The following is an 18,290-nucleotide window of genomic DNA, read 5'->3' on the forward strand; positions in this document are numbered from 1 at the left end:
CTTGTCTTTGCTAACTTCATAATCCAAACCCTAATCTCTCAAGCATTCCAGTCGTTAACAATTCCAATGCAGTGCTTTTTACGTATTTTCTTGCCCTTAATTGCAGACTAGAACAAATGTACATAGTGCAATGGCAACGTTAGAGACAGGTGTATTGCAACCAATAAAATTATTTTGAATACTTGCAACCATTTTATTTTTTGACACGAGAACTCCATGCAACTTGTTTTCAAACATTATATTTTTATCAGTTGGACTGCATTTTGCAATTTGGACCTGTAAATTGTGGCTCATCTGAAAAAACACTTATGTACATAGGGAAACTAATGGCACATACGTTGTTTTTAAACCGGGCCGGAATTTATAGTTCCTAATTGCAAAATGCAATCCAGTTGTTAAGCAGAATCAGCAAAAATTGAGCTGGATTCCGGCAATGCTATATAATGCAATTTTTGACGTGTTTTTAATCGGTTAACATAAATTGTGTACACTGAATGGGAAGAAATATCGACATTTCGGGTTTAATTCTTTTTTTCCCTATCAATGTTACATTTCATTCAAGGTCACAAAGTTAAAGAAAAAATTACAGTACAATGAAAAAAATAGACCAAAAAAACAAGTGTCCAAAAATTTTGCGGAAATAAACTGTCATTAATCATCAAAATATGTATTCAGTCGCTGGCTGGCTAGCACGAGATCTATAGATCGTTGTAAACAATCGGATACAAAATATCATGAATAATTTATGAAAAGTCTTAAATTAGGCGAAGAACATTAATTAATCGTGTTGTGACAGAGAGTTCTAGAAAAAGTAAAAATTCGTGAACATGATGCCCAATTTGAATAACTTGTTTTTTTGCTATACAAAGTGTTCCCACAATTAATAGTTGTCACCTATAATACGGGAACTCCAGTTTTAGTGGCGATTAAGTACATGCCTGTAAATCAACATTAATAGCTCCTTTACCCCATCCATCTTCTAAATTTTGGCAGAGGATGCCTGCCTAGTTCATCAATGATACTTTCAAAAATTTTCCTCTCCTTTTTCCATAATAACTAGAAGGGGCAGGCCCGCCACAAGGGGGGGGGGGGTACTGGGTCCCTGGTACCGGGGCCCGGGCCCCGGAGGGGGCCCGTGTTACCCGTGAAAAACCACTTCAAATACACATGCAGCCCTTGTTTCGTAAGAAAAAGTGAAAAATTTACCCTAAAAATTTCGCAAAAGGTATGAATAGATTTTCAGAAACACGCTAGGGCACTGTAGAATTCCTCTTAAATTTTCAAAGAAGTATAATTTTTGGAAAATTTCTATCTATTTTCAAGATTTTCAGTACAGAGGGATATTTTTAGTAGCTGCGTTTCATTTTCTTCCGTCGTCAGATGCTAAGAGTCTCCAGTCTGGACATCCTAGACTTCAATGGCTCACCGCTCAACTCCCTTGCCATAGTCAAACGAAGGGGAGTCAAGGGGGGCCTGGCCCTCTTAGAACTGAAAATAGTATCATATGCCCCCCCCCCCCCCAAAAAAAAATAAATAAAAATGTTCCAGCTGTTTTGAATGCAACAATTCGCAAGTATTTTGTGCTGAAAGTAGAAAAAAAAACATAATTATTCCGCAGAAATTGATGAAAAAATTCTTTATGGAAGCTTCAAAATGCGTCCGATTAGTCGTATAAATTCTAAAATTTCTCGGGGGATGCCCCTCGGACCCCCCCCCCTCCGTAATTGGGGCCCGGACCTTAAAACTGGTACCAGGGCCCGAGATGGGATGTGGCGGGCCTGAGAAGGGGCCAATACATTATTCTCATTAATCTACGGCTTATCTTTTCACTACGTTCCGAAAAAGGATCTCCTTGCTCCATTTCAACCCAGAGCAATTTATTCAACCCTCTATCCAATGAAACCCTACACTCATCTACATCGAAATAAAAAATAACGTGTCCCTTCGAGGTTCCAAAAGTGTAAGACGTTCACTCTGTTGCAAATCTATCTCACTATGAAAAGACAACGATATTTGGGAAGTCAGAGCAGAAATTTCCAAAGAATGTCGCATTTTTCCTTGTTTGACTTTCAATAATTCAGCACATCTGAGACTGAATGCCTCTCAAGCTCAGTCTGAACCAAGCATAATCAAATCTTTCTCATCCTTTTCACTCTACCTCTCCAATTTTGCTTTCGGAGGCGGAGCCAAAAAAACATTTTCTTCAGAGTGTACCTACCTTGTGTGTACTCGAGGCACCCCAACTAGATTATAATTTATTAATACACACTTAAGTTGATGCTATCTTAACGAAAATGATGTCAATCAATCTACGAATACTATCGGTAGTACTACTAAAGGTTGCAGAGAGCTGACGCACTCATAAGTTTGCAAGCGGAAGGATTATCTCAGGTTTTCCTCGTGGCTTTACTCTAAAGCCTGCAAAAGTGCGAATTTTTAAGGGAAAATCCAGGGATACGCAAGGTCTATTGTCCATTGATAAAAGTCTCACGGCAAGGTCTTTCTGCCAACTACTTTGCTGACCGACTGAGTTGCCAACTTGTACCGGAAAATTCGTATCATTCCTGGTCGAGGAGGAGAATTGGAAACATTCTTCCAACGCCTGGCAACATCCCACAGGAAATCGAAGACACGTAAACAAGACTGAAGACAGAAAAACAGGATTAAAAGCTTCAGCGTTGGCGTTCGCCGCGGACTTGAGGATTGCAAGGAGTTTGATGCTGTGAATGTATAAAAATTAATAAGGGCGTACGTCAGCTTTGACAGGTTTCCCTCAGCAAATGCCAAGACATCAAATTAAAATGACAAGCGAGACAAATCGTTCGTCAAACGAGTGCAATAATGAATAATTAGCAAAATAAGGCGCCGGTGGAAAAATGCATAGTACGTTCCGGAAAACTATGATTCTTACGTTTAAAATCCGTGCAAGGTGGTTCAAAAAGAGCAGGAGGAATGCGTCATATGATAAAATAAGAAAACCTGTCAAGTCAAGTTTTGTAGCGGTTTCAACCTAGGCATTCCAACACGGAATAAAAATCATGGGGTTGGTTGATGATATGTACAATGTACATTTCCAATTAACTGTGGTAGAACCCCAATAAATTAGGTTACTATCCCAAATGTAGCTGGACTACCCTAACTTGAGTTGCGGTACTCCCGCGATTAATTGGAAATGTCCGCATCATACGACAAATTGAGGTAGTGCCACAATTTTAGGGGAAAACCCTTCACACTTTTTCCCGTGAATTTTTTCGTTCTGTTCTCCCTATTTTTTGTGACAAGAATGTGAGGAAATTAATATTATATCACTACAAAAATTTCCAAATGACGTGTCAAATATTAAGTGTAATTGTTTTTTAAATTATGAAAAAATTTCTCTATAGTTTACGGAATTAACAAAAATGTGCAGAAAATTCTTGCAGCCCTCCCCCACCACCCCCTCTAAAGTCTAATATACACGCTTAAGTTATTAAAGATTGCTGCAATCGCGTTTATAAATATCAGTGGTGCATAACATCTAGCAGCCGTATGAGCGTGCTTCAATTTGTTTCCAAACTACGAGAGGTGAATTATTCATGCACACCTGATGAAATGACTCGTGAATATTCGTGATTTCGACGGCGATTCTTTTAATTTCCAAAATATTATTTTTCAAAAGAATTTTGGAGACCCTCCTTCTTTTCACGAGTATGAGGGGTTCCTCTTGTTACTGAAATAACTAAACGGTTTAACAGTATTAGCAATATTGCAAATGGGCCTGTACCGTTTGGCGCGGGAAGATCAGTATCCGAGCGGCTTTTTGAATGACGTTCTTTTTGAAGCGGCCCACTTACAGTTAGTCCGTTCCGCGGAATTGCAAATCGACAATAGACGCAATTTACATATTATACAGTAGATAAGTCCAAGATGATTCAGCTATGCGTGCTCTAGTGACATAAAGGAGGCTGAAAGCGTGAAAGGTGTCGCAGTTTAAGTCGGTAAATCACGGCGAGGACTTGTGCGATGAAGACTTACGGGCAGTTAGGAGGCAAACTGCTACGTCGCTAAATGGTTCCGCGTTGCAAGATTTAACCAACGCATAATCCACCTCATGGACGTCATTTTCAATGTACTCAATCTAGTGATTTTATTCTCACTTTTTCCTGCATGGATGAAAATGTTAGGAGCCAAATGAAGCTTGGGCACCGGTGTATAGTGCGTCAAGAGAGGAAGAGGGGGGAGTGGGGCGGATCAATCGATTTATCGCAAAGCACGCTACGCCACTGATTATGTGTCATGTGTCACACGTCACTCTTTATCATATATTATTTTATATTATAGGTAGAATGTTATATATTTTTAGGAAATGCATGAACTTGATGATGCACTGGAAAAAAAACACATTGGATCCAGAGTCCAGACTCTTGAAAACATTGGCAAGAAAAAGGACACTTGATTCAATCAGATTTAAGCTTAAATCAAAAGGAAATCCACTCAAATTAAGAGGCTTGGTTTTTGATTTAAGCTTAAATTAAATCAAGAGTATTTTTTCTTGTCGATGTTTCTAAGAGTCAGGACTCTAAATCCAATGTGTTTTTTTTCCAGTGTGACTGCACGGCCAAACGTATCGTTAAATTTTTATTTAATTTCTTGGGCAAGTAAAATTTGGCCTTTTTTTACGTATACAATTATTTTATTTTATCATGATCTTCTCTTAGCTTTTATTTGTTATCAGTCTCAATTACAAGGCAGGAAATCAGAACCTACACTGAACACTATCGAAACACATGAAGTCCATCTGCATACTATCGACTATGTCTTACGCACTTGTGATTAAGTAACGCTTACTTAATAAGACAATCGATTGGCATCAGTTTCCATCTCTGGCGAACATCGGCCAAAGAGGAAGCTTGACCTGGCATAAATCGTCGCTCCTCTGTCGTCAGGGCGTATCTTAATTCTCGCTTGAGCCTTGTTTTACATATACATCTATGCTTTTTGAGGTTCATGTGGAGATCGAGATACGCCCTCACGTCAAAAGAGCGACGAAATGTCTCTTGCGCTCATATCTGAGTCCAATTCGTCCATTCCCCTCGGATTTCGGACAACTTTATAGTACATATCAATGTAGCTGGGCCCAGCTTTACTAACACACCTTAAATGTATCAAACAAACAAAAAAACGCATTCAATTGTGCTTGAGCAGAAAGTAGTGTCTCGGAAGACATTTTTTCGTACTTTGCGAAGAAACTCAGCCGCTTTGAACTTTTCGAAGTTACTTCCCATGAAACTTTCAGAAAATCAATGTCCATTTCCTATACAGCCCTGCAGCAATTTGGTCTGATTACCCAAAAAATCAAACGCTTTGCTCTTAAATTTCAACAAAATTCTCACGGGCGAGGAAAATGTCATTTTTTTTCTTTTTTTGTCTACGGAAAGCGCAAGAAAATTTTTGACCTGGGGATAACTGGGGCGAAGTTAGTCACTGGAACGTTCCAGGGACTACATCTAATCTCTAACACGAATGCTTATTCCATGAGTAAATTCCAGAAGTAAAGTGTAATAGAATATTGTTGTAATATATTTGATTTGGTCTTTTGAAAAATTATCATTTCTCGGATAAAGACAAATTCTAGTTCCATGTGACTGTTTGGGCTTTTTGCTTCTTGGGCGTCGCGTCGCTGATGCAATCTTTGCAATTCTTTGCAATCTCAATTCTCCATCTAACAGGAGAGAACAATCGATTCCAAGGCAGGCAGACTGCTCGAATTAAATCGATACTTATGATGGATTCAAACGGAGAAAAGACAGTGTTGTCAACTGGTCAGAATCTTCACTGAATCATCCTGATTTTTAAGAGGCGAATTCTTCTTTAATTTTGAACGTGGAATTAGTGTATCTGCGGCATTTAAAATACGTCACAAATCCGTAGAATTCCACCAACAGAGCACAATTGTTTGACTAACACGACTAATCCATTCTGTCTCAAAGATGAAACCCGTCACGGCTGGGAACATTTTTTTGACACCTGTCGGAATTCGCCGGAAGTCAAAGCTCGACAGGTGAAGAATCGCCGATCGAGGTTATGCGATGCGATTCGATACGATACGGCGCCGGGCGCGGAACAGTTTACGGATTCGCGAAAGGGCGGAGCCAAAAGATCAGACGATCCTCTCGCAGCCAATGGGCGCGTCGTGCGCCACGCCGGATGACCTCTCCCGCGTGCCGCGACGCGACCGACGCGACGCGGCGCGCGTCGCGCCCGGAGGGCGTCGCGTCGCGGACGGTGCTCAGCATACGCCAATATTCGCCACTATAACTTAATGATTGTTCCGCTGGAGGAAGTATAAACATCGTTGCCAACTGGAGAAAGCTCGGCTGAAGGCGTGTTTCAAAAAGAAGAAAAAAAAAACCACAAAAAAAAGAACCAAAGAAAGATACCACCTAAGTGCCACGGATTACCTATGTCCTTTACTCCTTTATCCAAACAAACCCGTTGGTATCCCTCATCACTCCATTCAAACTTTATGGCTGAAGCAATTAAAATTTAAACTGAAGTTGTGGTGGAAGGTCTGCGGTCTGGCTGAAACTTACTTTGACAATCTTTCTGACGCAATATCAGCGAAAGTAGAGTTGGGGCGCACAGTGGATCGACTCAATTAGGGAGGTCGAACATAAATTTTTTAACTAAAACTGCAAATATTGATGTTTATTTCGTCACATTTTAAATTTAAAGGGATGCTTCTTGAAGAAAATTCAAGAAGAAACCAATGGAATCTCATTTAGAACTTCAAAGTCTTGTATAAACAAAGTTATAAGCGTTTAAAGTTTTCAAGTACTGTCCGACCTCTCCCATGACTCGATCCACTGTGGGGCGGCATGAAATTGAATGGTTTTATTCAGAGATACTGCATTGTATAAAAAAAGGTGGCAATCGTTGAGTACACGACGACACGGTTGAGAGAAAGTAATCAGACTCGAAGTTGAAACTCAAAAATAACAAGTTCATTCTCTTAAAAATATAAGCGGAAAAAAAGGATCTTAAATTGGACCAAATTTTGCAATGAGTGGCCTTTATTTCTTGCTCATTTTAGAAAGAACATATGTAAAATTTGTTTCTTATGAAAGACAAGTGCTTTTATGGAAGATCAAGGATGGACTCCTTACTGCAAAATGTAGTTTAATTATTGAAGGGCACTCAAGTATATGATGCCGCGCGACCCGGACGAAAAGGATCTAAGCTTACAGTACCGTGCGTTCAGAAGGAGATTTTTGTGCCAATTTTTGCCGAGAAAATGGAGGAAGTACATCTGTTTAGCCTCACGCATACATCCTTCGTTAGTCGCGGATTTTGCGTTTTCAGTGCGTTGCAAGGTTTGGATGTGGAATCGAAAGGAAAAAAGTTCGTCACGTAAAATGGTTGCCCCTCCTTGAGTGGACAGATAAAGGCTTTTTCTAAGCTGTAACATCAATTTCCTTTAAAAAAATGCGCACAAGTTCCCGGCTGAATTAACACTTCGCGGTACTGCATGACTTTCACCTCAAAAGATCCTCACCGACTCGCCTCAGATGCGCGCGAATGATACCAACGCCTTGATACAACTATTCGTGCTTTGCGGTTGTCTATGTTGCATACTCAAAACAATTAAGGCGCGTATACTTGCTCTCGCGGTCTCTCGCTCTTCGCTTCTTTTTTTCCTGCAATGTTGCCTCAAACTCATAGGCTTTATCCTTGCGCTGAAAGCGAATGTTTTGGCGTCAAATAATGTTTGCGTTTGAAGAGTACGAAAAAGAAATAGATGATACAATTTCGTACTTAATTTAGAATCATACTCCAAACAATTTTAAAAGGAAATCCGCTTAGATTGTCGGCCTCCTGTGGTATAGTAATTGTAGCGCTTGCTTTATGATCGGGAGGTCCTGGGTTCGATTTCCGGCTAGCAGCCTGATCATTGTTGAAATTTTGTTTGTCGGATGGACATGGATGACATAGGTTAAATGGCGAAGCTTGATTGGTCGGCTATGACTTTGTCGATTAAAATGGACGATATTCTATCGGAAACTCAAGAGATGCCTTCAGTTTGTCGTCCATTCCAATCGACAAAGCACGACGACGTCCCCGACATCCATCCAGAGTCCATCCAGAATTTGATGGTCTCAAGCAACAGTTATCTGGTGCCGGGTTGATTAAGGATTGAGGGGGTGGGACTTTAGGGACTGTAAGCGTGAGATTATCCCCTCAAGAATATTCGAGGAAAAAAAATTAAGAGGCTTGGCTCTCGATCCAAGCAAAAATCCGATTGCATCGAGAGTATTTTTTTCGTCAATTTTTTCAAGAGTCCTGACTCTGGACCCAAGCGACTTTTTTTTCCCCCAGTGAAATTTGATTTCGCCGGTATATCGCCGTCTGCTGGTAACATGTTCAACATTTCAACGCTTCTGAAAACATTTGAAAATCAGGACCACAGAGCAAAAGGCAACGTTGAAAGAAGAGAGACGCGTCTGACAAAATTTCGGTCACCTCCGAACCGAACCGGGCGCGCTATGCCGCGTGGTTTATTAATTATTTATCCGGATTCGTCTGCCCTCCCCGGGCGCCCGGGTTCGCGCTCATGCTGAACGACCGTTGGTAGTTGGTGTTAGGTGGAATGAAGAATTAATTGATATCCAGACGAAATTCCGGCCACGCCAAAGCCACGCTCGCGCACGCTCCAAGTTGTCATTTAAAACACGCGGAAAGAATCCAAAAAAATCGCACGCCGTCTCAATAATAAACGGCGCGAGGCCGGCCCAAAGGAAATATCTCTCAAATTCAACAATTTTAGATGATACCGTGAAAAATTCGAAATTGATGAAGGGGGGGGGGATGGAAGGCGTTTAATAGAAAGGAACCAAGCAATATCATCTAATGCCGAATTTAACTGGGCAATTTCATGTTTTACATGAGAGCGTTTGTACGGATTCCTTCGAAATTTAAAGGAATTTTTGCTTCGCACTATGCAGAAAATTCACTGAAATTTGCACAAAAAACCACACAACCATTTTCATGTAAAACATTAAATTGCCCAATTCTGATGTGGCTTGGTTCCTTTCTGCTTAACGCGGTCCAAATGAACAATCGAGGAATACGACATGGAAAGATCGCAAAAATATCCCTATTTTGTGCTACCGGAATATTCCACAGAAAATGTTATCATGTAGCACAGTAATGGGTCCTATAGCGTTGATTACTGGAAGAAAGTCTCTTGGGTCCAGATTCCAGACTCTAAAAAAAATTGACAAGAAAAAATACGCTCGATTTAATCGAATTTTTGCTCGAATCAAGAGCCAAGTCTTTTAATGTAAGCGAATTCCATTTGGATTCATGCAAAACTCCAATTGAATCAAGAAAGTCTGCAATTGATGATCCGACTAAAGAGCGGCATAGACATGTCAATACTCTACCTTCTTCGCACTTTATCTCGAACCATAGATCGAGTTAGTCTTTTTTTCACCGATTAGACAAAACACGACCCTAAGTGTTGAAATAGTCGCATTCTGGAAAGCTGATAAGTGTGGTTTACGTCTCTGGAAGACTTCGGATGCGAACATAAGAAAGGAAGTATTAGAAATTATCCCCTGACATTGTGGTACCATACCCTAATTTGTTGGATGACATGGAAATTTCCAATTAATTGTGATAGTACCGCAACATTTGGGTCAGCAACCTACTCTATTAGGGTACTACCACAATTGTTTGGGGGTACTAACGCAATCAATTGGAAATGTCCATATTATCTAACAACCTCGTGCTCTTTTTCTTCATGAATGACACATACCCATCAATTTCTTGAAAAGGGGCTGATTTCCGGGTTGTGGCGTTATGGAAAACTCCGACGAATATAATTTTGTTTCAGTCGCAAAGCAAACTTTTGAAAAAACCTGAAGCAATGAAGAAACCTTCATCTTACTTCATCTTCGGCAAGAATCTGCGCAAATTCCACGAGATTACGGGAAATTCGGCAACCATTCCCGTCGAAGCGCAAAAGCCAGTCTGCCGAATTCCGAACTCCATATTGAACGAATTCTTGCTCCTTAAAGCAGATTCGTTTTCTGGCTCCGAATCTCCGGGAGCCACCACTCCGTCACGACTGAAGTCATCAAGTTCCTGGCTACCCAGCAGTGGCGAGGCGTGCTTTGAGATTTATCGATTGATCTGCCGATTAAACCTATGGAAAAGGATCGATGAACAGGGTGTTGGCGACGAACACCTTAATAATCGATTCTTTACCATAGCTTCAAATGGGGAAATATCGATAATCGATCATTCACGCCTCGCCTCTGCAACCCAGTCAGGATTTCGTGCTCAAGTTTGAATGACACGTGCGGACTTGATAGTAACACACTAAAAAAAAAAAAAATACTGATGTTTCATTTAAAGTGCTTGTTCTTATTATAAAACATCAAATATAAGTTCGAACCAATAAACAAGAAAAATTTCGGGGAACCTGCCATTCTACGACCGATTGGTGTTCCCTGTTCCACATTAAAACAAGTCAAGGAACAATTAAAATGATCATCAAGTCCCATGCCGTGAGTTTGATAAACTCCACTTGCTATAACGCAGTTAATTTGCCCCCTCATTTTTGAAATTTTCCGTCCCTTTGATCTGACATCCGCGTTTTTCCTCGAATCCAGTCAGGCTTAGTGCAAAAGGCATTCAATCTTTGGGGTTTTATTATTGTCGTTACTGTGAATGACTGACTTTGATCGACATATCTTAATATAAGAACTGACGACCTCACACAAATGCGCGGTAGGATTTCTCGTTCGCTTTGACTTTTACCGAGCTGAGTAGAAGTTTATGGTCGCATCAAGCGGTCAAGAAAATGTAGAGTTATGACATATAAGATGATTTAAACCTTATTAAAACTTGCCAAAAATTATCACTGATCCCAATTTCGGAGAAAATCGGCTGGAATCCACGGTGGTAAATATAGGAGGCAATAAGTGTTAGGTATTCCTTCCTCCGCTCCTCTCTCTCTCTTCTACTCTCTCTTTCCACTTTTTTATTTTTAACAATCGATTCCAGGTTCAATGGAAACCAGAGGCTGAGAGAAAGATTTTTCAAGTACTTACGGTTCCACGTAAAAACATTAAATCTGTAGCTCGTATTTTCAGTAAGTAGATTCGACTCCCGTACAGGGAGATAATCAGTGATTAAGTCCAGTAGCGGGACGGTTTATTCATTTTTTTATAGGAGTTGGCTAATATTTTACTGTGCTCCCCCTATTCTTTTGACAAAGGACCGTAAAATTATCATAAATTAAACAGATTGTAAAGCTACTTTGCCGAGCAGTAAAATGGCTGCGTATTATCACTACTCTGCCCTGCTAAGGAAAAACGCCGTATGAGCCTTTAGACGTTGCCGGTTTGCCTTTACTAAAAACCGAATTTACTGGAAAAACTTTGAATATTTTTTTTCGAATGTTTCAGATAATTTTGTTCGCAACTTGATCTAACAAATCCCAAACTTTTACGGAAAAATTTTCATACCTTTCTTCGAAAATACATGTTTTATTCGGAAAAATGTGGCAACAATCGAATGTTCATACGACGTTTTTCCTTAGCACGGCAGTACTGTGTCGGAAATTTCACCGTGGATCTTTCCTCGGTGTGAAAATGACCAGCTTTGCAACGCTTTGTTGACCGTTAACCTTTGGCTTTACAGCTTTACCACAATAAAATTGTACTGCGTGCGATTTCTTCCTTTTTCTGTATGAGTGGTCATTCGCGATTTACTAGTCAGGGAAAGTAACCCGCGTGAATTTACTCTGAAAATTGCCCACCTTTCGATCGCTTTTGTCTGTAAATGTCACCGGCCAAGATCGAGAGGAAATCGATGTATTGCGGTACAGGTTTGAAAGTAACCCTCGGGCGCGAGTGACAGTGCTTATAAAAATGACCTGGGTTTAGGACATGTTCCAGGAAGCCGCACGACTCTTGCAAAGACCACCAGCGTCACTGTCACTGAGCATCTGCTTTTTAAACCTTCAGTCTGATTGATCGATACAGGTCTGTCCTAAAGTTTGATCAATGGCGAAGAGAGAGAAAAATATAATTTGTTTCGATTCGAGTTTTATCGGGAAAATACGTTTCCTTTGCAGTGTTGATTTCAAATTATATTTTGGAGATTTCTTGGTCCATCAAGCATTAATTTCACAGAACTCAAAATATGAACTTTCACCAAAGAAAATGCATATTTAAATCAAAAGGAATTAGCATTAAAAATTACCCGCGAAAATTTCACATTGATTTAAAAGGAATTTGTTAAAAACATCTAATAAGCAAGTTTTTAAACAACGGAAACTGTTTTGTAAGAAATATAAAATGGAGGCCTCATCTAATTCAAATGGAGTTTCTTTTTCTTTCCCTCTGCTACAGTTTCACCCGAGCCTTTCAAAGTCTAGGCAGATGACTCCGATCTAATAAAAAGTTTATCACAAACTCTTCCAACTTCATCTTCTTATTCCTCTTGTCTCTCCCTCCGGTATAATCGAAGAGTAGAGATTCAAAACATTCTACGTGCCATCGGGTCTCTCTAAAATGTGAAAGCTACCGCATCAATGCTAAAGAATCGAGGTGGATTTACGACCTAGAATTGAGGGGCTTGGAGGACAAGGCGTATAACTGCAGTTTTTGAAAAAATTGAGATATTAATGATTTCAATAAGTAAAACAAATCTTAATGCATATTCTGTGAATTTGCTCCCAAATTCCAATTTTCGAGCATCAAGAAGTCAGTTTGAACTTTCTTTCCGCCATAAGAATCCACGTAATTTCGAAACTTTAAACATGTATGTCTCGAAATAGCAAAAACTGCACTTATACGCCTTGTCCTCCAAGCCCCTTAATTTTGACCGAGAATATTTCTCTTTTGGCAGTTAAAATTCGCACAAGTGTCCTGATTTGTCCGCCTTTTGGCGTGCACACAGTGATGCCACTTGCACTGTTAGCTACATCTGAGACGTTTTGAATTTACACTATTTAATTATGTAAGTGACTGATTTGAAATTTTTTCCTCTCAGACATGTCAGTCGAAAAGGGATGCGGGGGATAGTCATTCGTTTAGAGAACTCAAATCGTAAAACACACACTGGCATAAAACAATCCTGCTGAGAGGAATATGTTCACGAAACAAGTTCTTTCAACGGTCAAAAAATACATGCTAGCCGACAGCAGTGATGCCACATTCGCGTGAAAATTAAATGGGCTGTTTTGCCTCTGTGTCCTCGAGCAATTGCGAAAAAAAATATGTCAACAGTGAGAAAACGGCAGCCGTGATTACATGTCCGGTCGCGGATCACATGCGCGAAAGCTCATCTCCGACGCGACAACCGCAGAAGCAACAAATCCGCCTCTCATAGCTCCATCTTCAGATTAGTTGTTTATTAAAGGCAGCGTCCACGATTGGACACGCGGGGAACAAATTCAAATCACGGGTTCGAATAGATACCGTTTTATGATTATTACGCTATCCGCTTTTATTGGCGTCATAAATATTTATTTTTTCTAAATACTCACTTATAGATCGGATTTATTGGTCAGAGGCCGGGCTCATTAAAAAACCATAAAATCGAGTCTCGCCAACGGTCATCGATTCTTCCTTTTCTCACTCGGACAGCGTTATGCCAAAGACTCCTATCTTTTTTCTAGAATGAGCCTCGATGATGGTAGGCCCTAAACAATGGAGGGTCCATTCTGAAACGCATCTAGCTTCCCTTTGCTTAACATTGTCCAGTTGTTTCATTATCTAGATTGAGTTCAATTCAGTCTCTCGGCTTTTATTAAATCGTCTCATTATGAGCCTAATTCTTATGCGTGGTCGATTTTTATTGGATTTATTGAATTATAGGATACGAAACACCGTGTTACAAACTGAATTAGTATCGTCGGTGTACGTTATGCCACGTTGTCGTAACCAGATCGGGTTCCTTTTTTTCCCCCTTTTCGACTGTTAAAGTCGAATACGTGAATATCTTAAGGCGGTCGAAGTTTATCATGGATCTATTTCTTCTCATCTATCGATTTGAAAAGAGAATTTCACTATTATGAACGATGCATTATTCCTTGAGAGACTCGGAACCATTCAAAAATTCCGAAACTTCACAATGGCGTCTTCTGATCGAAAATTTAGAGGAGGCAAGATTGACTCTAAGAAGATACTGAGTTTACACTCATTGCTATTTCCCCTTCAATTTTCGATGTAGACCAGAAAACATCATCTGTGCAGCAATAGTTATCTCAGGATTTGTGTCGCCTCGATCTTGCCTTGGAGTAAATTAGGTGAAGTTCTACCGGACGATTCTGATGTTAGCTCTGTTTTTCTTGTCAAGTTTCAAAATTTGACGAGAAATAAGAAAAAAAACCACTATTTAAGTGCATCGAATTAACTCAGTTCCAGTGGCGTTTTCTAGACACCCACTGAGGAAGTATCGGCTGGTTCTCCAATGAAATTTTTCGGTGATATTTTGATCTTATTTAATCATTTTAAAACAAGGTGGTAAGATAGTGCTGGGTCTACGGAACTATGTGCATTAAGACATGAGCCCTGCGACCCATAAGTATAAATGCATAACAGGGCTCATGCCATAATGCACATAGTTCCGTTTGGCAGAAGTGCGTCCATTTCAGTATGCCTTTCCAGACTTTGTTGCAAATTATGAAGTTTCTCCGTCGCCACTGTCCGGTGCCCGCAAAGGACAATTTCATTAATTATATCTTCCTTTAGGAGCATTCGAATAATCCGCTGACAACTGCAGCATAAATTATTCATCCGCGTTTGCGAGAGTCCCGGTGGTGTGGCGCGAATTGCGATTTATCGATTGTTATGTAATTTAAACCTATGGTAAAGAATCGATTATCAAGGTGTTCGCTCCGAACACCCTGTTTATCGATCCTTTTACATAGGTTTAAATGGCATAACAATCGATGTATCGCAATTCATGCCACGCCACTGGAGAGTCCCCAAACAAATTACACATGTTAATAGCCTTTGCAGTCAGAAAAGGAGAAGACCATTGCAGTGTCGTCATTTGAAATCCTCAACGGCGGGATCTCTGCCATGCTTAGGAAAAACGCCGTATGAACATTCGAGAGTTGCCAAATTTCCTTTGATAAAATGTTTGTTCTTGAGGAAAATTATGAATATTTTTCCATAAAATTTTCCGAAACTTTAGATCAAAACACGAACAAAATTCTCTGAAAAATTGGAAGAAAAATATTCATAAGTCTACCAGGGAATTCGTATTTTATCACAGACAATTTGGCAACGCCTGAAGGTTCATACGGCGTTTTTCCTTAGCACGGCCGATCTGTCCACGCGCGGCACCCGAAACGGCAACGCACCGGACAATAATGAGATAATCCACCGACCGAATGCATGCTAGACTCTTGTAGACCATGCTGCTCTGTTCGGATCCCAATTCACAGATACCTTCCTGGCGTCTCTCCAATTTCGTCATTTTCGTCGATTTTCTGGTCAATCACCTTTGCGTCATGAAACAATGACCGAAATTTCGCCTCGAGGAGCCGACCTCTCTCAAGCCGACAGCCCCATCCCCCCCCCCCCCTCCGCACCTCCTCGTTCTGCTAATTTAACCGCATTCAAAGATGGACCTGCGGACCCTTCCGTGATTGAGTTCAATCACACTGGATTGGAAATTCATCGAGAAATTTTCTGCGGATGAATGAAATCGATCATTGCTCCGAGTCTGAAACTCCAGTCACGCATAATCGAACTTTTTATTCAACTTTTCAAGCAACGTCGGATCAAATTTTATTTTAATAGTAAAAGTTTCACGTTCACAATTAATATATCATTACACTCAACTAGAAATCACATTTTTAAAATAATACAACCATGATTTTTTCATTTCAATTTTCTTGAGATCCTAAATTCGAAGCAATTTGAGATTAAATTAGAACGACATTTTGCAATTAGGAACTTCAATTTCTGACTCACCCGTAAAAGCACTTACGTGTGTAGGGAAAATAATGGTACATATAGGTTGCTTCTAAACCGAACCAAAAACTGTAGTTCTTTACATTGAAAAATTAAGTCCAATCAGTGTTAGAAACAGTTATAGTAGCTCCTTGCGTTTTATCATGATTATTTATCCAATTTTTTTATTTCATTTTGTGCAGGGGCTTGCAGCAACTTGGATCCCGAATACTGGAAGTAAATGGTGAAATTTTCAGCCTGCAAACATGAGAATGTGATGTGCTCCTTGTAACGAAAAATAACGACATTTTCATGGTGAGAAACACCTCATTATTGCATTTTGTTTTTTGAGCACAGTTCTACTCCATCATATAAATTACTTTCAGGTTTTCAATATCGGACAGAAATAATAAGGAGCAAAATTTTGTATTTTCAGAGCTAGATACTGTAAGAAATCTTTGCGACAGATAGGAATGAGAACGAGTGAAATTACTTCGGGGACGAATCTCGCCGACTTGGAGTTGGACGATCGCAAGGTCTCCAGCGTATTAGATGGAAAGCACCCCGGGTTTATAGTGGGGACCCACTTACTCCAAACCATTCTGAATGCGAAGACGCTTTTAAGTAAAGTAGTCTCGAAATGAGTGGCACACGAACTCAATGTGTCACCAAAAGACGCCGAATGCGCTCTAATCAAGCATGAGGCCCTACTGGTCAAACTCCGGAATCGAGTCACGTAACCAGGGGTAACTGGTTTCAATTTTACGTGAGAGGAACTCGGAGATTCTATGCAGCGAAATATACACATTGATTTCAGGCACCAAGGAAAAACCGCAGGCAATCCCCCTTATCTAGAATAATTTTTGGAATCTATCTTTCATCGCAGAGTTAGAATATGGCTATCTATCAAATTGTTTTACACGCAAAGGACCCTTCTAAGAATGTACACAACTCGATTCCTCGGAAACTAAGCCCTAACTTTTCGCCTCTAAACCACCGAATTATGAGAATTAGACATTTTTCCTCAAGGTAAGTCGCTTGATCAAGTGAAGATTTGGCAAACGTGCAAAGGTTAAAATTTAATTAAAAATTATGAAAGCGGCCTCACACGCATTTGCAGAGGTGAATAATTGATGCGATGATTGATTTTTGCGAAGTTCCGCGCCGCAAATTTTGCCGTGGGCTTTGCCTCTGACATAAGACGATTCGATTTCCCCCAGGGTTGCAAGATTCAAGCACGCTGAATTTGGTTCAACCGCGAAAACTGATAAAATACGTCAGTGGCGTGGTATGCTTTGAGATTTATCGATTAATGTGCCATTTAAACCTATGGAAAAGGATCGATAAACAGGGTGTTTGCAACGAACGCCTTAAAAATCGATTCTTTACAATTACTTCAAAGGGATCATATCTATAATCGATCATTCACGCCTCGCCGTCGAAATGCGTGATCCGGCGAATCAAAACTTGTCAGTGTCAAACATTTTTATGGCGCTAATTTACTTCGCTTTCATTGCACTCGGGGTCTTTGGGCGCGATACAGACTCCGGCACACAGTGGATTGAGTCAACTGAAAAGGTTGGACGTGAAATTTTTAACTGAAACTGCAAATTTTGATGTTTATTTTGTCACATTTTTAATTTCAAGGGCTGTCTCTAGAAGAAAATTTCTCTAGGAAATCAATGGAGCCAATTTTGGAACCTCAAAGTTTTGTATAAACGGAGTTATAAGCGTTTAAAGTTTCCAAATTTTGTCCGACCTCTCCTGTTGACTCGATCCGCTGTGCGGTACTGAATCCACTCCTCGATTTTTAACAGCGCAAGGGCCATATTCGTTCAATTTTAAAATCATCGGTCATCTTTAGGTCGCAAATACTCGTAGACAAATTAGTAAGAATTCAGACATTACATAAATTTTCCCAGCAAATCCAGTAAGACGTGTCATAATTGAGACCGGGAGAGTATTACTTATATTTCCTCTCCTCTTTCACAAATTACTCAGCTCTAGGCTTCGGGAGGCAAGCGCAACCTCCAATTTGGGCGTAGCTCTCTTTTATCCCCCAGCCGGTCAAGGCAGCACCGCGCATTTATTTCGTTAATAGTAACGATAGGTCAGTTACCATCCAATTTATCACCGCTCCGACGCGCCGGGCGGTCCGCGGGGTGTTAGTTGGGCTGAGTACCAATTCATCAATCGATTAGACTCGAATTACTCTAGGTACCCAAGAGCCATTCTGTAATTATTCATTTGCAGGAACGTGAGTGAATCGTTATTAAGAGCTTGTCTTAATTTATTTATTTTACTTTTGCTCTCTTTGTTTTGCCGGCAAAG

At 40.2% G+C, this 18,290-nt stretch overlaps 1 protein-coding gene across 2 annotated transcripts in view; it reads left to right on the forward strand.

Moving 5' to 3' along the window:
* LOC109036617 (uncharacterized) overlaps positions 1-18,290 on the forward strand; it is a 168,912-nt gene that overhangs the window by 84,263 nt on the left and 66,359 nt on the right. For both annotated transcript variants that reach the window (XM_019050957.2, XM_019050958.2), the window contains one exon: positions 16,163-16,274. The gene's annotated coding sequence lies outside the window, so the exon portion shown is untranslated. The remainder of the gene's footprint in view (positions 1-16,162; positions 16,275-18,290) is intronic.

Source organism: Bemisia tabaci, chromosome 5, assembly GCF_918797505.1.
Source record: "Bemisia tabaci chromosome 5, PGI_BMITA_v3".
NCBI lineage: Eukaryota > Metazoa > Arthropoda > Insecta > Hemiptera > Aleyrodidae > Bemisia > Bemisia tabaci.